Source organism: Alexandromys fortis, unplaced genomic scaffold (genome assembly GCF_014885135.2).
Source record: "Alexandromys fortis isolate MF-2015 unplaced genomic scaffold, M_Fortis_MF-2015_v1.1 scaffold_53, whole genome shotgun sequence".
Lineage (NCBI taxonomy): Eukaryota > Metazoa > Chordata > Mammalia > Rodentia > Cricetidae > Alexandromys > Alexandromys fortis.
The window spans coordinates 6,264,911-6,286,346 of NW_026067939.1; the positions used below are offsets into that span (position 1 = coordinate 6,264,911).

The 21,436-nt window shown below is 43.6% G+C and overlaps 1 protein-coding gene and 1 pseudogene across 2 annotated transcripts in view; one reads left to right on the plus strand and one right to left on the minus strand.

Moving 5' to 3' along the window:
• Positions 1-21,436, plus strand: part of Ppm1l (protein phosphatase, Mg2+/Mn2+ dependent 1L) — a 206,743-nt gene that overhangs the window by 82,354 nt on the left and 102,953 nt on the right. The window lies entirely within an intron of this gene.
• Positions 7,296-8,424, minus strand: LOC126504870 (NEDD8-activating enzyme E1 catalytic subunit-like; annotated as a pseudogene).

Genomic DNA, 21,436 nt, shown 5'->3' on the forward strand with positions numbered 1-21,436 from the left:
ATATATAACGTGATATAATTATATAATGTCATATTATTATATATAAGGTAATAATATATATAAGGTAATAATATGACATTATATAATTATATCACGTTATATATTATATATTATAAAACATTATCAAAATTCGGCTTAAATAACCCAAACCATTTGATTCCATGCAGGATCGCAGTTTGCTCCCTGAGGGAAGAAAAGGACCATTTTGAAAGAGAAGGCTGGTCTGTGACCAGGCCATGAGGAAGCATGCATGTTTGATCAGCTTCCACTACTGAGGGACTGGAGGGGGCATGCTGTCTTCATCCTCTGTAACCTAGCTGTGCGTGCCAGAGTGGCCTCGTTAGGGTTTCTATGGCTGTGACGAAACTCTGTGACCAAAAGAGCAACTCAGGGAGGAAAGGGTTGATTCAGCTTACGCTCCCACAGCACTCTTCATCACTGAAGGAAGCCAGGGCAGGAACTCAAGCAGGGCAGGAGCTGGAAGCAGGCGCTGATGCAGAGCCTTGGAGGGGAGCTGCTTACTGACTCGCTTCTGCTGGCTTGCTCAGCCAGCTTCCCTAAAGAAACCAGGACCGCCAGCCTAGGGATGGCACCCACCTTCCCCCATCAATCACCAATTAAGACAATACCTCACAGGCTTGCCTACAGCTCATCGTATCGCATGGAGGCATTTCCTCAATTGAGGATCCTTCCTCTCGATTGACTCCCGCCTGTGTCAAGTTGTCACAAAACTGTGCAGCAAAGTGAGCATGCTTCATATGCAACACTTTCAAAAGGGGCTGGAGACCTGTCTTCTTCAGAAGATATGCAGGTGGTACCCACTGCCTAGTCTTTTTGTTCCACTGTTGACGAAGGAAGGTCCTGGTGTTTATCCTATGGTGAGGGGTGCCAGGCAGCAGATACAAACCAACTTCCAGGACTATGGCTTATCTTAGGATACCCTGCCAAGATTCCTCAGGGGGAACCCTTAAGGAATGGGGTCAGGTTTCAGGGCCTCCCCTGAAATTTGGGAGAAGAGGGATTGACTTATTTCTGATGTAAATACTGTTCTAGGAGAGTGGACGAAGCTGGACTGCGTGTTTCAGAACACAGAATTCTGCTCTTTCGTCATGCCTCACAGGTACCACCGTGTTCTCTGTACTTTGAATCAAACATATTTAATTTGATGGTTAACGTTTGCTTTTCTGGAAGAGAAACTTGCACCCAGCACTGAGAAATCTGAGAGCTGGGGACAAACACGGCTGCCTCAATGAAACGAGGTCCCATTTCCTCACTGGTCAGGTGCCTGCCATGGCTCTCAAACGTCATGGCCCACCTCCTGGTTCTTGGGGTATGTCTATTATCTAACTCGTTCTGGAAATGTGTTTTGATCAGAAGCCATGCTGGAGCCTCATGCTTGGAATCTGGGCTTTGTATCTCAGCTGCCTCTTCACTTTCTACCCCTGTCACAGCAGGATGGCACCTGCCAACACCAGCAAGCTTCAAACAGCGGCAGGAGCAGAAATTGGATTTTGAGGGATTTTGTGGCTCTGTGTTGGGCCGCCTTCACAGCTGTTCCAGGCCACCTGTGTGTGTCCTTGATTCCCTCATCCAGTAGAACAAAGTGTGGAAGAGGCTTTAACAGGCGCGTGCTGGTAGTGTGGATGGGTGGTATGTGGGGCAAACATGCTTTCCTTTCTGTTTTTTCTCCAGCCTAAACTAGTCAGTGCATTGTCAGGACCCTTAGGGTAAAGGCAGGAGCGTGAAATTACAACTGCAACAATAGCAGTGATAAACAGACATTCTCTTTTGTAAATTTCACACTCACATACTTTGCCCATTGTCCTCGTCTGTTCAACTTTGACCTGGCTTGTAAAAGCATCTAGTTATTAAGAATAGCAACTACATGTCAGGCACATCTTAAACTTCTTTTCAGCCTTGTTTTAATAGTATCTATGGTGTTTTGTGTCTATCAAAGTTTCAAATTTCATTTTCAAGATAGAGATATTGTTTTTCTTGAACTGTAAGACCCACTGGTTATGTGGCCTGTGATTTTAGCGGCAGCAGGATGTGAAGAGCAATGTTAGGGTCATGAAAATAGAATTTCAATTTTTTGATAGTTCTCATAGTTTCACTTATGGTTTCTCATAGTTTCTGCCCCCTTCTGTGTGTGTGTGTGTGTGTGTGTGTGTGTGTGTGTGTGTAAATTGGGCTCATTTCCTGCCCTCGAAAGATGTTTAAAGTAGGCATGGTGGCACACACCTATAAGCCCTGCATTTAGGATGTTGAGGCAAGAGGATCAGAAGTTTAAGGTCATCCACCGCTACATAGCCAACTGGAGACCAGTTGGGGATACATAAGATCCTGTATCAAAGTTAACAAAAATCAATGAATAAAAGTCAAATAATTGTGAACATGATCGGCTGTGGAAATGTTTTGTTCTAAGACAGCTGTCAAGAGTACAGCTGCTTAGATCTTAGAAGCCTTGACGTGGGCTGCAGGCTTTGCGCCTGGAGGGCTTTGGCTTGTCCACCATTGTGGAGTCTCATGCTGTCCTGACTACTGTGCCTCTTCACCACCTGCTGTTAATATGGTCCTCTTGACATCTATCTCCGTGGCGGCACAATTTGGCATTGCCTTGAGGAGAGGGCTTATATTTCTAGTTTCTCCTGCCTCTCCTTCTAGATGAGGATGATGCCAAATCTTATGAAGGCAGACCACAAATTCGAGGGTGGCGGTGACGGCGGTGGCAGCTCTTCTGTCCTTGGAAGCTCTTCCCCTCTTCCTTTCCAAACAGAAGAAGGAAACGACTGACCCCCAAATGGCCTCCAAGAATATAGCAACACCATGACAAGATTGTTTAGTTCATGGTAGAGACGCCAGATTTTATTTTATTATATGTTTTCAAAAAGCCGTTATATTAAGAGCTACTTGCTTTGGGACTTGTAGAGTATAGTAATCTGTAGTAAATCAAGAACTGAAGATGTCACAGTAAGCTGAGAGCCAGATGAAGTGGTGGGGACGTCACTGTGCCTCTGTGGTCAACAGTGACCTTTAATGGTTCATGGTCATTGTGTTGCTATGGTGGGGACAGCTGGCTTTAACAACTTTGAATCTGAAGTCTTATACTTATAACTGGCTGTTCTGAAGCTGGTAATTAGACCTACTGAAGGCCTCCCACACAAGAGAGGTTTTTACATAAAAAATTTTGAAAACAGAGTAATTAATAGAGGATTATTTAAATTCCTCTTCTGTAACGTTTCACTTAAATGTGGAAGCACGGTTTTAGCCTTTGGCAAATCCTGAATTAATAATTTTAGAAGCAAGGGCAGCTGTGGGAAAGATTTCTTTTTAAATCTTGGTAGAGAAGTGGGACCTTTCTAGTTTACTGAGCATGTATCTGCAATTTCTCAGAAATTAAATAGTATGACCCTTTGATTGGATACAAAATCTGAACGTTTAAATACACAACTTCAAAGTAGTTGACTTGAAATCCAAAGATCCGTTTTAGGATCCTTTGAAATTTTTATTCCCATTTCAGTCCAGCAATGCAAATGCATATATATATATTCATTTTTATTATTCGTTACATACATATATATTCATTTTAGAGTCTGCTGTTATACTTTTACAGATAATTTTCTTATATTTGGCACTGCTTCAGTCTATTTGGGTAGGATTTGAACATGAGTAGGAAGAGACAGTAGTTTGAAAGAATCGAGAATCATGTAAAGGTCGTACCTAAAAACTAAAGAGGAAGAGATTGAAGGGACATAGCTGAGCTACTGAGGAAGAACAAGGGTGGAAGGTTGAGATGGTTCACCGAGGTCCTCATGCACATCAAGCATTCCATTCTAGGCGGGGATTGGCTGCTCTCCTCTCTAAGTGATGGAAGAGCTGAGACAGAGCTGTAAAGGCAGAGAAGGGATCTTTAAAACGTATTCATTTGGTGGCTGAACTAAGAACTGTCCATCTAAAGTATATTAGTAAATATACTAATAATTCTCCCGTTAGATCGGCTTGCAGATGTCTTTTTAAAGTTGGGCACAGTTTGGTCTTTAGTTTTTTTGAGCTCACTGTTTCACGCTCTTTGCACGGACGGGGACTTGGCTGACTGGGAAGCATTCCCTTCTTCCTCTGCCCTGTCCTCCTTCCCTACCTACCTCTCTGTTTGTCTGTATTAACACTTATCCAAAAGGGGTTGTAGATTCTTTAATCCTCCCAGGATAGCTTTTGAGTTGGTGTGAAATGGTGGCTTCCACCTTAAGTCGCTTCCAGTTCTAAGATGTAGTGACTCACTGGGAGTCAACAGGCCCCCTAGTCCTTAGCTGTTTCTTTTCTTGTCTCCTTCCCTCCAAACCCATTTTTCCTTACAATATTGAAGAGTGTTTTACGTTTAGTTGTCGTTCCGAATCATTTTATTGGCGTGCCCCTTTCCCCGAGGTTCTTGTAGATTCTATAACAAAGTCAGAAGGTGACTACTGATTAGGAAACGCCCACTTCCGTGTTTGAGTTGAAGCGTCTCTTTTCCAGTTATTCATTGTTCTCGTCTGATCCTTAATACTGGCGCCATGTTCTGTGCAAGGTAGATCTTTTCTCGTCAGACTCAGGACGGTCTTCCCAGAGAGATAAGTCAGTGCCCGAACTGAGAGCCTCCTTCTGTGTTGAAAGTTGATAAGGGCTTTTAGTGTGCACTGAAGCCAACTGTCAGCAAGCACTCAGTCATTTCAGAAGTGTGAATCTTGGATGTTTGCTGTCAGGCATAGGGGGGGCAAATATTAAAGCATTGTATTTTAGAGAGGGATTTAGGGAGTATATTGATAGCATCCAGACACCCAGAGTAAAAATCCTTGGATATTATTGGTTCATGTGTTGGTGTTGTTGTTTTCTCTTGAAATTATATTAGATTTTTTTATTTTAGAAAATATTTCTTTGAGACAGAGTCTCTTATAGCCTAGGATAGCCTCTTATTTGAAATGAAACCTGTGCTCTGTGAGCTTTCGTGGACGTCAGACTTGAGACCTCAGAGTGTGAGGGCACGGCCCAGAGACTGACAGTTTGTTCTCTTATTACTGGTGACATCAAGAGTCCAGGGATCACTGTTCAGTCAGTCACAGCAGTGATGACAAAGGTCTGTTAACTTCTGTTCCCAGCTTTCCTCCCAACTCTTGGCAATCCTGGTTCATTTCTAGATCAGTCTTCCACCTTTTCTTTCAAGCTTTATAGTCCTCAATACATTAAAAAAAAATAAAATAAAACATAAGAAAATTCCTGTTAGCCTGCCAAAATTGGTTCCTATGATATTTAATCAAAAGCCTCAACAGTATACTATGGGAAGTAAGGTAACCGCGGCCGATCATATTTTCCAACATTGTTCCAACATTGTTCCCACCCGTACACATCCTGTTTGCCCTGTAAGTGCTTGCCGTGTGACTTCACACGCCTCCATTGAGGAGTGGGAGTTCGTGTTCCCGTTCCTTAAACCCAGGTGAACCAATGGAATGTAGAAGGATGGAAAGGATGCCAGATCTTCGGCGACACCATAAAAGGCAATGCCACTTCCTCTCGGGCCTCGTTTCCTTTATGGTTTTTAGAAATAAGTGTTCCTAAAGAGTCACAGGCTTCTTGGCCCACCTGTGGCTCGGCTGTGAGAGGCAGTGACAGAAAGAAGCCCCGTCACTAAGAGCGTGCGCCTTCAGGGGATATCAGGACCCCAACTTCTTCCTTGTTTTCACCCCTTCCCAATCCAACGACAAATAGCTTTGTCTGTCATCATCCCCTTTGAGATAAGCTTTGGCGTGGGTCCAGAGCATCATTTCAGCTGACTGTGGGCTGAAGGCAACATGAGCAATAATTGAGCTTTCCTTTGGGAAAAGAATTTGCATATATTTATTTCCTAGTGGGATGGGCACTCTTACCACAGAGCCTGCCTCTCGTCAGAGCTAGTTCCCTTCTTCCAGGTAGGTCTCCAGGATTGATTTCAGGCCCCCAGGCATGGCGACAGGTTCTTTTACCCACTGAGCCATCTCACTGGGCCCTCTCTATAATTTGTAACGTGTCTTAAGAACCTTTTACATCAGTGGAAAACGCATGGCGGAGCACGGAGTCTAGACACTCCGAGTCTACACCTAGGAGAGAGCCTAGGGAAAGATGGCAGGAGAATGGCAGAGGAGCCCAGCTGTTCCAGTCCCCAGCTGTGTTCCTGGCTTGGGTGACTAGACACGTGGGTGAGTGAGCAAGAGATCCCATGATTTCCCAGCTGCAGCTCAGGAGCAGGCCCAGCTGTCGTGGAGTGGAGCAGGCGTAAACTGTCTTGAGTCCCTGTCCAGACCACAGATTCATGAACACAATAAACACTGTCATTCTTTTAAGCCATTTTGGGTTTTATTTTGACAACGTACAATTTTATTAATAAATTTTGCGAAATAGTGATGACTGTCTAAACATAAATTTAACAGCAAAGGTTTAAAATTGTGCATATTGGCCTCTGTGGCACGGCAAATAAAGACAGATGTTTTCTGTTTTCACGCACAGGCATTAAGCCATAATACTGTCTACAAATTACAGTGGACAAATTAAACTCTGGAATAATTAATACACGTTTGGATAGCCGCAATTATATGAGTAGTAATGGATAAACGGCCTGTGTTTGATAGACTCTAGGTGTCATGTTGTAATATTTAATGCTCTTAAAACTTAATTTTTCATTTCTATTTAAGGATACATTTTCATACACGTGTGTGCTCACATGCAAGCTGAAGACTCCGTCCTTTGACCGTAATCACAGACTCACACAAGCGACAGCGCTCGTCTTGCTTTGATGAAGCAGTGCATTTGCTCATAGTCTTTCTTCTCTCCGGGCCTTGTTGTCATCATATTACTGATGAGCATCCAGCTGTAAGGCGTTTTCTCATTTAGCCATCAGTCGGGGAGGGCTCAGCCCATGGTGGGTGGTGCCATCCCTGGGCTGCTGGTCCTGGGTTCTCTAAGAAGAAGGTTGAGCAAGCCATGGGAAGCAGGCCAGTAAGCAGCTCCCCTCCATGACTTCGGCATCTGCTCCTGCCTCCAGCTTCCTGCTCTGTTTGAGTTCCTGTCCTGACTTCCTTCAGTGATGAACAGCAATGCTGAAGTGTCAGCCAAATAAACCCTTTCTTCCCCAGCTTGCCTTTTGGTTATGGTGTTTCATCACAGCAATAGAAACCCTAACGAAGACTCTATCTATCGATCTATCTATCTGTAAATATATATTTAAGTAAATAATTTTATAAATATATAAATTAAATAAATATATATTTCTCTATCTCTCTATGTATATCTTAAGTAAAATGAAGTTTGAATAGCGCAGGCTGCTGTGACGATGTTAGCAGCAGCCAGTACTTGTCCATTGAGTCCCAATTTCTTTTAACGACTTGCAAAGACTTGTGTGTTCTTCAGTCGACGTTACTGACTGTAGGTGTGTCCTGCGTTCCTCCTCTGATGTGCCTGTGAGAACTGGAGACTTCATTTGCAGAGAAGCACTATTGGTGAGATAGTCTTAGAACTCAAGGTTAGAACCTTTTGGAGTTTAGTTGACAGGGAATACTGATTGTTTTGAGGACGCTGGTTACAAGCGGGGCAGTTTTCCTTTTTCTGTGCTTCAATGTGTATGTGTACAGTCCATCTACATCATTGGATGCAAGCTTATTAATAAGAGGAATGCTTGTACTTGTGGCCATCTTAAAACACTTGATCGCAATGACTGCATTTGGAGAAGCTATGTACTACAGGAATGTTTAATTTACTACCCCTTGAATGAGTCTGTAGCGAAGACTTCTAATATTATATTGTGACATTTTTCTTTCAGACGTATGGAAAATCCACTGACTATGTTAAGGGTCATCTCCATCTAATGGTACCCCATCTCCAGAAGGCCGTTCTTTAGGCTACTGTAGCCCCTCTAGTGGCCAGGACATAGATTCAATGATGTACATGGGGAAGTTGACCTGTGTCGGATAAAGTTTCAGTGTGCATTCAATACAAGTAGTCATTCCAGGCAAAATCAGCTGGGTATTTCCTTTAAAACATGTTCCCATCTATCAAAGGGATAATTGAAAAGTTTCTGCACCCCAATAAGCCCCTCCGCGTTAACCCAAACAATAATGGAGCTGGGATCCGGCATACCATCTTCATAATTTAGGAGAGATATTCCATTGATCTCTCTTCTGTTGTACAATAATATGAAATTGTCTGTGGACAGTGTCACTAAAGTCTTGAATCTTGCTGAAATGTGGGGTGATGTTGCAGTTCGGAACTCTGTCGTTTAGGAACCCCACAGCAACTGCGGCCTGGGTCTTTATCTAAAACCAGACAATGCCGGATTTCGCAGGAGCTGCACTCTAAGTCACCCGCCCCAGTGGCTAGAACTCTACACGGATCTAACCAAAACCGAGGTGATTGAATGCTTGGTTCGAAATGCAGGCATGTGAAGGGTCAAGATCACTCACTCAAGGGACTTCTTTTCCGGTCCCAGCAGCCCTTCCAGCCTCCAGTGTCTACCCACCCACCGTCAACAGCCAGTTTATACTCTCTATTAGAATCAGACCTCCTATTTAGAGACAGGATTACTGATATGGGGTGGACTTAATTGCTTTAGTTCTCCCATTTCCATTAAATTATTTCATGTCCCTTCTACCGATATTGTCAAATTATTTGATGGGAGTAAGGTTACAGAGTTTTACTGTTTATATTAGTTGGGGTTCTCGAGAGGAATAGGACCCAGCTAGTCCAACTCCATGCCAGGCACTATGCAGTGTTTAATAAGAAGGGCCGCATGCACGTAGCCTAGTGCCTGACATGGAGTTAAAGGGAGACTTGTCTGGGTCATGTAGTTAGTGGCTGGGACCCAAACCCAGGACTAAGAAGCACCAGTCCAGGGTCTGTGTGTTTGTAACGGCCATGCTGGATATGCACAGTGGCTGAGTGAGCTTTCCACATTTTTTCCTTCTCTCTTTCTTGACACTCTTTTTAAAAAAGGGTTCTTCACACTGACCATTACGGTCTACACATTTCGCTTTGAGTCAGAAGGAATACACTTCTACACCTCCCATTTGGTGTGAGACTTAGTCGTGAAGTATTATTAAGGTATATTGTTTACCCTGTTGGGGAAAGTGTGAAAACATAAATTGTATGGGGACCTGTTTGGTTGGTGACATTTACTTACATTAAAATGCGTTTATTTTGTATAGATGGTGTGCATATGTGTGTGTGCATGCTCACATGGGTGTTGGCATATTCATGTGCTCATAGAGACGAGATTTGCATCAGGAATCTTCCTTTATTACTCCACCTTACTTACTGAGGCAATCTCTCCCTTGAATCAAAAATCTGTGGATGCAGCTCCCTTGGTTGGCCAGCCTGCTTTGCCTCAGACTTCCGAGTGCTGGGACAGCAGGCGTCCTGCTCCACCTATCAAGCCTTTTACCTGGCTTCTGGGTCTGAAGTCTGGGTCTCAACGTTGGCTGAGCATCCCCCAGCTTTGGAGTTGCTGGAAGTCTAGCCATTGGACCCAAACGACTCAAAGTAACTCTACTACCAGTTGTTGAGCATTTAACGTCAACGCCCTTGCTTTTAGTGCTTCACATTTAAAATGGCTTGTAAAGGTAGCTCCAGGGTTTGAGGGCTTCTGAGGGAGCCTGTGGAGCCACTCTGGTTTTAATGTCCATGTGTGCATTTTCCCGTCACACTTGGTAGCATGGAACGGGGGCAAAGACTGCTGGCCTCGGGTTGATTCGGAACAGGAAGGTGAGATGGGTACTTAGGGAGACCCTGATTACTTCAGCGCTCTCTATGCCCCTCACGCCTTGCTTCCTGGGCCGAGCTGATTTACAGCAGAACACTGGCAAATACAATGGGAGGAGGCTTCAATGTCTGTGCCTCTCGCCAGAGCCCGAAGCTGGTCTCTGAAAGTCCTCCGCACCTCGCTGCAGATGCTGTATTATCCCTCTAGGCGGGTACCGCTGAATCTTTTATGGAGATGAATTGATTTCCTAGCAAGCAGCAGGGCCTCTGAAAACTTGGCAACCCTGCATCAACTTACCAGAAGTCCACTTAATGCGGGGGCTCTCTGTGGGCACAGCTATAGCGGTTGAGGCACCATGCTGGGAGGGTGTGGTCCCATTTTCCCTAATGACACAGAAGAGAATGAGAAAAGACTTCATACTGCTTTTGAGTGCCGCAGCCTGAGCCTGGCTGTGACAGAAAGCCACTGCTATTTTTGTATGGTTTGGGAGCGACTTCTGCACTTAGGCAACTAATCATAGCCTGAGAACCACAGAGGAAAGGGCTGGATTTGCTAACTGGCCACAGAGAAAGACGCCACTGCCACTTTCTGGAACTTCTAACTCTGCAGGAACCTGCTCACAGACAAAGCCTTGCTTCCTTTTTGTCGGTCTGAAAGTTTTTTTTTTCTTTCTGGAATTTCATTGCAGAGACCTAGATCTAGGTAATTGCCCCCAAAGTTATCTTTAGCGTGTGGGCTAGTACAGGTCTGTAAAAACTGTTCACAATTAAAAGGTGTTTGGATAGCTTACTTTTCAGCGGAGAACCTTCTTCATTCTCGGCCTGAAAGAAATTTAACAGTTGCGACCTGTAGAGTTTTTCCCACTTCCAGGCTCATGGCAAGCTGGGGGTGATACTCATTTCAGCTAAGGAGCCTTGGGCATCAGTGTGTATTTCCCACCTAACAGCTTCCTGTCTCTGGCCATGTCATCCTGAACACACCTGATCTCATCCAATCCAGCAATTTTCTCTTGCTTTCCAGTTAGGTCTGCCTCACGAAAATGACCTTTATTTTTGGATGTTGACCTCCAGTTGCTTTGGTAGGCTACCACTGTGGTCCATGTGGACTGCTTACGGGTAATTCCGTTCACACATACATTGACACTCCTTAGCAAATACTGGGCTGGGTGAAAGCATTGTTGCAAAGGTTACGATCGAGACGTATTCGTCTGCCTGGAATACCACACACTGGGAGTGTTATTTATTTCAGTTGTAGAAGCTAGAAAGCTCAGGATCAAAATACCAGATGACCAGTTCCTAGTGTGGTCCTTCTTGCTGTGCCGATGGTCATCTTCTGTCTGTGTATCTGTTGAAGAGAAAGAGAAAAAGAGAGAGCATGCAGGAGAGATTTTTGGTGTTTTTTTTTTTTTTTTTTTTTTTTTAAATAACAACACAAATTCCTGACCTCCTTATTCCCAAAGGTCTTATACCCCAGTATAAGGCCTTTCATACCATCCCGTTGGGGCTTACGGTTTTCCCATATGCATTTTGGGAGAGCCTGGCCCTTCTTAGGTTGACTTCCAAACTTTCAGATTTATGTATTGAAGAAGTAAACAACAACCCCCCGCCCAAAAAAGCCCAGGGAGAGCCACATTCATACACTAGCAGTGATTTTCTTTTTTTCCTTCCTCCTTCCCTCTTTCTTTCCTTTTTTTTCCCTTTCTATAAGCACCACGTTCAGGAGACAGAGGTGCTGGTGATCTTTCAGTCATGAGGTGAACAACTTTAGACATTTAGATTAACAGGGTATGCACTCCATGCTAACAGAACACATTTAGTTCGTTTTTGCTACACAGAAGAATACCTGTGTGTTCAGGCCTCCCCAGGAACCATCACCGAGCCTCCCCAAACAGGAAACTCCGAGCTGGAATCATTAGCCCAGGAACTGGTTAGGCATTGCTCAAGGACAGTGAGGACATCTTGTGTGAGGGAAAATGTTTGCTTTTATTCCTTAAAAGGAACAAGCAGAAGGCAAACAACATTTTCCTATTAAAAGAGTTGTTAAAGTCATGTCCATATTATATATCACCACTGGGGTAGTTAAGGATGCTTCTCATGTGACCCCATTGTCTGCTTCTTAGAGGGAAGTTTTGCCCTCCCTACTTAAGATCGCCAAGCCTTTGGGGGAAATAATTCCTACACATGTTGTGTTCTGTTGGATTCCTTTTGTTCCCAAGCCGAGCAGTTCCATCCCTGAAGAGAAGAGCTCCCCACCAGGGATCCCAGAGAATGCTGGGTAGAGGACCAGCGTCTGACTCTTACATCATGATTACGGAGAATGGAAGTCTCAGGTGAATGGGAGCTGCATGCTTACAGCAAGAGCTCTGCCCAAGGCTTCCGCTCCAGTGCCTGTTACTAGGAATGTATGATTATTATATTTCCTTTTGCTTGTTAGCTCTCTGAAGGTAAGGGACTCCTGGCTACAGGACAAGACAAGGGAAGAGAATGTTTTGCCCCTAATGAGCTTATAAATTAATCCGAAAAGTATTGTGATGACTATTCTTGGTTGTCAACTTGATTATATCTGAAATTAATGAAAACCCTGTGAAGGATTTTTCTTTTTTCATTTTTTAAACATAATTTTTTATTGATTGATTGATTGGGAATTCACATCATGTACCCCAGTCCCACTCGTTTCCCAGTTCCTCCATATCCATCCTTCACTTGTGTGTTGTTCCCACCACCACCAAGGAAAACATAAAAAGACATAATAAAAATAAAATTAAAATTAAAAAATAAAATATTATTTTTAAAAAGCAACTAGGTGGTGGAGGTGCATGCCTTTAGTCCCAGCACTTGGGAACCAGAGGTAGGCAGATTTCAGTGAGTTCAAGGCCAGCCTGGAGTTCTAGAGCAGGCTTCAAAGTTACACAGAGAAACCCTGTCTTGAAAAATCAAAGCCAAACCAAAACCAAACCAACAACAACAAGAAAAAAAAAGCAAAACAAAAAAAAACATGACCACCAAACAAACAGAAACAAAAACAAACAAATAAAAAAAGCAAACAAAGAACCCACTTCCCACCTCCATCTTTCCACATTTCCAGCACCTCTTCATCCATCCTACTGCCCCTGAGAGATACTGTGTACCATGCAGTGAGCCCATTTGTACAAATAGCTGTGCTTGCAGATGTACACTGTGTAATGTGTTGTTGGTTTATTGTGTAATGTGTCGAAGGTCTCTGGCTTCTGGTACACAATGAATACTGGGCCCTCGCCAACTCCTCTGGGATAACCTCTTGTTGCCCCAGTCATGGGGATCCTGTGGCTATGGTTCTGTGAGGTCATGGAACCTTCACTCTCCGGACCATGGGGCCTTCACTCACTCCAGCAGGCTGCAGATGGGGAAGATGTTGAGGAGTGCCAGCTCAAAGCCCTGGGGGTGTGCCTGGGTGGTAGTCGAGTTGCATTTAAAGTTGGAAGACTCACCTTTAATGGTGGCAGCCTATATAAAGAACATGGAAGAAGGAAGTCTTTGCTTTTTGCCCACTTGCCTGCACTCTCAATGGCAAGTCCATTGCTTCACTGACATTAGAGCCTACTTTCAGGATTCCAGCATCAACTGAAGACCAAATGAGACATCCAGCCTGGTTGACTGAACAATTAGTACTAGATTCTTGGACATTCCATTGGTATACAGCCATTGTTGGACTAGCTGGACCACAGCCTGTAGGCACTCTAATAAATCTTCTCCCCACCTCCATGTGTGTGTGTGTGTGTATGTATGTATGTATGCATATATCATATCTGTGATAGAACAAATCTATCAGTTCTTTTTCTCTAGAGAACCCTGACTAATAAATGTGTACATCACAAATGCTTAGCAACAATTTAACTTGAGTGGCATATGATTCAAAGGCAGAATGAATGGACAGATAATATATTTCTCCATACCATTGGTTATTCAGACCAGAATACCATGGAATTTCTGTGAAGACATAGGCTCCCAGGTCATCATTCCACAATTTTGGATTCCGAAGGTTAAAGGTTATTTGAATTTCTAATAAATTCTCAAATGGTGCTGATGCTACCGTTCTGGTGACCCCAGTTTGGGAAGTAGAGCTCTGAGGAGTTAGAGGAGAAGGGGCACGAGGAAGAGAAGATGCCATGCACAGAGGTGGCTTCTGCCAGCATCTGTCTGTTGGAGTTAGCCCTCACTCCTCTGAAGGGTTCCCATTTTCAGGGGACAGTGCACAGCATCCCCTGAAATAGCCCCTTGATGTAAAAGGCAGGGGCATGATATTTTTCTAGCATTCGGCAGTTCCCTGTATGGAGGGAGATTCGTGCCTTCTTGCAGCGGTAGGAGAGGAGCCATGTTCTTGTTTTCGCTCTGACTAATTCTTTCCTTTTTGCCATCCTTCTTCCCTCCATTCACCCCTGTGCTCCATGATGTATATTAGTTATTTTGATTATGTCCAGAAGCAAATAGTAAATATGAACTTTCAGATTTATGGCTGAATACATTGAAACTGGAAAAATGGAAATGTGATCTTTCGGAAATCACTAAAGGTGAAGGATTCGGAAGGAAGAAAGGGGCTGTTCTGTGCTTCGGAGAAGAATGTGTGCTCATGGAGTGTACATATTCTGGAAAGTAAATGCAGCATCGTTTTTCCATCCTCTGGATGGAGTTTTATCATAAAGTTTTACTGCAGGGGAGTGGGAGCTTTCATTGCTATTAGATTAGCAGCAGTCCAAACTGTTCTACTCTCAAATATGTCTTCCAACTACTTCATATTCCTGGGGAAATCGTGTCTTGTGGGTTTTTTTCCCCCAAAGCACAGAGTCTGTACTTAGATTCATGTTATTTAAAGTTTCTATCAGATACCCCTTTGAGCAATATAAAACCTTCTAAATTGTCTCCGTTTTTAGCTGAAACCAACTCCCAATGTGCCAATATCAACGGTTGACTAGGTCAGGTTGACTTTGGGCATTTTGAGCACGCAGAAACGTTTTCTCTTCCTTGTGCCTATTCCTACCCTCCCCCAGCCCCACCTCCTTCAGATCTTATCCTGTCGTCCCGTTCTCTATTTTCTTCATTATTCGTATAGTTAAGAAATTCTTTATCTCACTCATGGGGCCATGGGACCTTTACACGCTCCAGCAGGCCATAAAACTCCAATGCTGTGGTGTCGATGCCGAGGAGGGCCAACTCAAAGCCCTGGCCTGGGCCTCCTCTCAGATCATTGACGGTAGGGCTATGGGTATAGTGAAACGCAGCGTTCTTTCATAGTGAGACCGTGAGTCTTTGTCTTACTTCCTGGTAATTTTTCAAACACTTGATTGCATCTAATTCCTAATAAAGAGAGCAGTTTCTTATTTCCCCCGCTTTGCAGAAGCATTTAAAGATAGGCTTCTGTGAGGTAATGTTTTCTATCTGAAAGTATTAATGCATATTCATAATTAGGCATTGAAGAGTACTGTGCTATTATGCTGCAAATTATAGGAATGAGAAAGCAAATGTTTAATTTTAACGTGAAGATGCATGTTAAATGATGTGTTACCAATAAGAGGCCCTGGTTCCAAGAGACGACACTCTTTTTTTCTTTACCATTTTTTCTTCATTTCCCCTCTCTCCCCACTCCCTTGACAGAAAACTAGCCAGGACAGGGAAGAAGAGAGGACAGTATGAGGAAGTGTGCCCAGCCTGATCTGTGCATGGCTCTATTTCGGATAGTATTTTCCCAAATAACTTTAAGATGCCCTTCCCCTCTTCCTAAGCCGGAGGGACCTCCCGTGTGACTTGCTCATGTCTTGTTCGCATTTTCACAGTCATTGCAGAAATTGCCTATATTTCAAGTATTGTCTATTGCTTTAAAAAAAAACAAGTATTTATTGTTTTCAGTATTTGTAATGGAATTTTAAATCATGTGTACACCTCATGACTATACTCTCTGGTGACTTTTGTCTCAATTGTGTCCTCACACCTGTCAAGTGATAGGCATGAATTCCACATCATTAATCTTTGAGTAAAGGGAAAGACAAAGGTCGTCTATGGTGTACACACGGCCAAGGACCTCTTTCTTGAAAGGGTGGTCTTAACTCCCCAGGACTTGAGCCTTCAGGATTGGTGGCTACTGTGTTTCCCCAGAAGTTTATTTCTAAGGTAGACACAATCCCGAAGGACAGAAAGTACCTGACATGCGCTCTTCAGATTCTTGGCTAGACGACTGCGTTCAGTGCTGAGTGGAGCCTGCGCTAAGTTTGAATAAATGAGCAAACGAAGGAATAGACAAAGCTTTGAGGAAAAAATATGGGTATTTATGTCATAGGTCCAAGGTCGTTGTTAAACCGTATTTTTTTTTAAAAAAAGCAGAACTTGTTTTCCTTAATTTGATTGCTTATTGAGTAGGTAGTATAGTTACACCATATAAAAATTTGAAAGCATTGTATTAGTTTCCCAGGGTTTCTGTAATTAGCGCACCATAATCATCTATGGCCTGATGTTACTTATTATATCTCCGAATACCCAGTCTCCGAATATGGCCCCGTCACATATGTTCATCCGTAACTATAGCGGTGGGATTTGAACACCCCTCTCTGGAGGAACATCGTTCTAGCTACTGTAGATAAAAGCGTGCAAAGGAAGAGGCCACATCGTTGCTATCCCTGGCTCACTCTGCTGCCACCCTCAGAGGTTACTTATGTCATCTGACTTTAAATGAACTACAACCAGTTTAAAAATGACAGTGGGAGCGGTAGGTTCATCTTGTCCTAGAAGGGTCTGTCCTGTTCCCGTCTATTTCATTCATCAAAACTTGGTGATTTTTAGCGTTCGGATTTCTACCACGTCCTCAGCAGGGTTCAGGGGTAGGGAGAAAAGGGGAAATGTTCAAATAGAAACTAAATATAGTTATCCTATATTAATCATAGTGCGAAGCACATTCTACTTTCCCGCGGCTTCCTCATTAAATGTCAGACGCTGTGTGGGCAGCAGTACTTAATCACTCATGTGCTGGCACCGAGCAGGCCGTGGCTGGCTTTGAGTCTAGTGATATTCAGTCTGAGAGCATTTGACCTGGGACTTTATTTAAATGCATGCTTTAGAATTTTGGTCAACCTCATTGAGTTATAATTGACCTACAACAAAGAACAAGCATTTGACAGGTTCCATGAGTTCCAGTAGGTACATTTATTCACTACTATAAGTGGGATATCAGAAGGGGTACAGAGGGATGGTAAAAAAAAAGCTGGCAATGGACTTGGTTTTTTTTTTTTCTTAACAGCGTGGACGTGGGTTTGTCATTGTCTGTGCTGTGCTGTGAAGCGCTGCTGTTCAAGCTCCTTGCTACACGATACTCCTCTACCGAATTAGCTGAACTTCGTGAGGAGATGTTGTATTTCATGATAGGGAACAAGATGTGTTCATTCCCTGTCTTTTAAAATAGGAAATATATCCACACAGAACTATAAATATATATTGCTGTATAGTGCTGTGTTAAATGATCTCATGGGTCCTGAATCTATTTAACTTTTCCTTTACCATTAAAAAAATTTATTTTTGAGACGGGGTTCTTACGTATCTATCCCAAGCTGGGCTTGAACTCACTGTGTAAATAAGGATGACCACGAGTTGTCATCTTCTTGCTTCCTCCCCCTAATTGCTGCGAGTACAGGCGTCTACCTAACGGGCATGCCTGAACCCCACTACAAAGGAATGGAGATTGGGAAGCAAAGACGTTTAAGAAATGACAAGTGGCCTCATTTCTTCTCCATAGACAGTAGAGACTAACCTGCTGTGTGAGCTCTGTCCCTGGGATGGGAGCGACCCTGTGGAGCTGATGATGGTAACACCCTTCACAGTGATCTTCAGTGACTAATGCTTTGCATCATCACTGTGGAGCCATTCCCCAGTAAACAACCGTGAACTTGAGGAGTTGAGCTTTAGCTGGATGGTCGTTGAAAGCTAATTACCAACCACACCACGAAGCAGGTTTAAATGATTTAATCTGGCCCCACCTGGTTAACTCTGAGTTCAATTCCCAGCAACCACATGGTGGCTCACAACCATCTGTAATGGGGTCTGGTGCCCTCTGCTGGCCTGCAGGCATACACACAGACAGAATGTTGTATACATAATAAATTTTTTTTAAAAAAAAAAAATAGTGTTAGTCTCACAGAGGGCAGTTCAGTGTGTGGCATTCATTTTCTGTGACTTCCGGACCTCGACTTCCAGAGCTCCTAGTGACACCTCCCTGGAGGCTCTCTTCCCATGACCAAGGTGCTGCTGGTCTGTTCTCCTTCCCCTTTGCCTTCTCCCGCCACATCATCCTGGGGGTGGCGGGGGTGTGCGGGGGTGGGGAGAGCAGGAGTCCTGTAGGTCTCCAGCAGTTCTGGTGGACTTCAGGATTGTCAGGACCCCGCCTCACCTTCTCTAGGCTCCTACTTTCTGCCCCAACTCCTTTACTGACCCGACATAAGGTATTCGATTTCCTTCTTTATCAGTTGTGTGAACAGTTAATTAAGGTCCTCTCTCCCATTCCCCAGTGGTTAGATGTTTGTTAGGAAAAGATTTTATAAAAAGCTGTGAAGAAAAATGTCCATGCAAGCGTGTTAGCGAAGGGACAGCATGGTATGGGTTTGGGAGTTTGGCTTGGTGTTAGGAAGGCTCTGCTGTGACTGGTGGAGCCTCTCACATCGTATGTGTGTTTCTCAGACTCAACACTTAGAGAGACTGGAGACAGGATAAAAGTCACGCTTTTACACACTGTCTTCTCTATGGGTGAAGAAGATTGCAGTTTGTCATGGGATTCCTGCAGTTCACTGGAAAGAGTAGAAATCATGATTGTTTTAGACATTTCTTCTTCCTTCCTTCCTTCCTTTCTTCCTTCCTTCCTTCCTTCCTTCCTTCCTTCCTTCCTTCCTTCCTCCCTTCCTTTCTTCCCTCCCTCCCTCTCTTACAGCCTCCCTCTCTTCCTTCTTTCTTATTTCCTTTCTTTCTTCCCTTCTCTCTCTCTCTCTCTCTCTCTCTCTCTCTCTCTCTCTCTCTCTCTCTCTCTCTCTCTCTTCTTTTGAGGCAGAGTTTGTTTGTATAGTTCTAGCTGTCCTGAAACAAGCTCTCTATTTCAAGCTGGCCTCACTCAGGGATTGGAGATCCTCCTGTCTCTACCCTGCAAAGGCTGGGATTAAAGGTGTGTGCCATCATACGTGGTTTAGACATATCTGCATTTCTTTTAAAAGTTCCAGTGTTTGGTTTTCACTTTTTCTGGTTTTTAGATAGAGTGATTCGGTGGCAACTCGTGTCGCTATGTCATTACCGTAAAAATAGGTTTTATACGATTGTTGCACATTAAATATAACATCATAGTATTATAGACAGAGAAGGCTGTCTGTGGCAACTCTCAGAAGCAAAACGTCCTAATTTCTTGGCCAAGAACCTCAGACTATTCCGAGCTTGCATTCCTCTCACCAAGATCCATGTACTTCCTATTGGAAATAACATCTCCCCTTAGTTTTTTGATGGACCAATATTCTGTCTCTATAGGAGACAGCCATGTAGGGCAATACCTGTGGGAATATGCATAGGCTGTTAAGATTTGCCTCTGAGATATTCCTACACACAGACAATGAGGACCTTTCCTCTGACTAGGATTTGGAATTGCTCACTCTGCGTTTTTTATTGAGTACTATTCCTGGGACATGAACAAGCAGAACTTGCTATTTAGTCTCATCTGCCATTTTCCTGATTCCACAAACCAGTCTCTGTATGTCAAACTATGAAGGTTAAAGTCAATGTTATTTTCCTATCAGAGTACCTAAGTCAAGGTTACCAAGGTTACTTCTTCTCTATGGCCCATCAGAAGGCCTAAGTCAAAAAGACCCAGGTTACCCCTCCTCCATGGCCCAAATAGATTGGTCTGTGGTCCCAAAGTACAAACCTGACTTTGTGAGTTTCTCAGTCATTTTCAACCTTCATTCCTATTAAAATAAAACCAAATAAAAAATCTGCTAGACTAAAAGACCATTTTAAGTAAGTTGTATAATTCGCTTTTATAGTTATTTTTTCGGATCACAACAGGGAGCTCAGGCTAATCTTTAACAGATATTTTTAACATGTGCTTTGTATATGTGTGATGCCCGTGGTTGTCCACATGTCACAGTGTAACCGTGGAGATCAGAGGGACAACTTGTGGGCGTTGGTTCTCGTCTTCAGCCATGTAGGTCCCTGGGATCGAACTAAGATCTTCAGGATTGGTGCAAGTGCCTTTACCTTCTGAGCCATCTTCCCAGCCCCGCAGCAAACTCGTCTGCAAGCTTTCTAAGCAGGCCACTGAAGCCCTGGAACCCAACAGCGCTATACTCTTCACAGCTTAATTTAAACGAGTTCGGGGCTCTTTTCTTTTTATTCTTACAACTACTAATTTATTTTATAGATGGCCCCACTTTAGGAAACTCAAGTTTCTTCCCCTTGGGTGTAATTTAATGAGACCCATCAGTGTCCATAAAATGGACTAGCAGTGATGTTTTAATACAGAGGGCATACCTTACATATAATCCCGAGTGTTTGAGAACCACATGAAGAGGTTTAGCTTTTAGCCTTGACTTTTGAAGGAAGAAAAAAAGTAACACTTATTTCATTTACTGCAGGAACAAAAGGGGGAACAAAAGTCCTCAGTGAAGGGCTGGAGAGATGGCTCAGCGGTTAAGAGCATTGCCTGCTCTTCCAAAGGTCCTGAGTTCAATTCCCAGCAACCACATAGTGGCTCACAACCATCTGTGATGAGGTCTGGTGCCCTCTTCTGGCCTGCAGGCATACACACAGAAAGAATATTGTATACATAATAAATAAATAAATAAATAAATAAATAAATAAATAAATATTTTTTTTAAAAAAAAAGTCCTCAGTGAAGAATAACGGGCCAGACTTGTATCTCCTTCATACCTAGTCCCCTTTTACAATGCAGAATCTTACATGACCCCAAGTATGAAATACAGAGTGATCTGTTGAACCAAAGCCATTCTGAACAATGAAGATGGCAAGGTGCATTATTCTCAAAGGCAGCTGCAAAGTCAGAATCCAAACAACGGCTTATTCATAGCTGATGCTTGGAGGTCAGAGGGAAATCCAATAAATAGCAACAGTGTTGGGTGAAGAACCATGCATCTCTTGGAATTTAATTTATATTAATGAGAAGTGGGGCCTGCTTAGGGCTTTCTTAGCGATTCCTCTGGTGTCAGGTTTTAATGATCTGACTTCATGAAAAGGATTTTAAATGGGTTATCCGGGAAGAGAACCTGATGAGATACTGCTTATTAATTGTGAGGCTTCGATTACTCTGCCCCCTGCTAAACCACGGTCAGCTATCGGGATGTTTTCAGAGCTCGCCCTACCGCACTGATAATTTGCTCCCAGTGTAGCCTGGGTGAAGTTGCTTGCTGTGTAGGCCAGGATGGCTTTGAACTTGTTCTTCTGCTACGGTCTCTGTAGGGCCAGGGCCACAGGTGTGCACCTCCGTGTCAGACTCACACCTCAGCAGACCTCATGACGACGTGCATTTGAGGCAGAGTGGAAACGGTGCTGTTAGCTGCTTTGTGGGAGAACCCACTGCGTCCTGGGCTCTGTGAGGTGGTGTTCCCAATTTCTAGTTTAACACGTTTACAGAATTACGGGTGTGGAGAGAGAGACTCGGAGACATGAATTAACC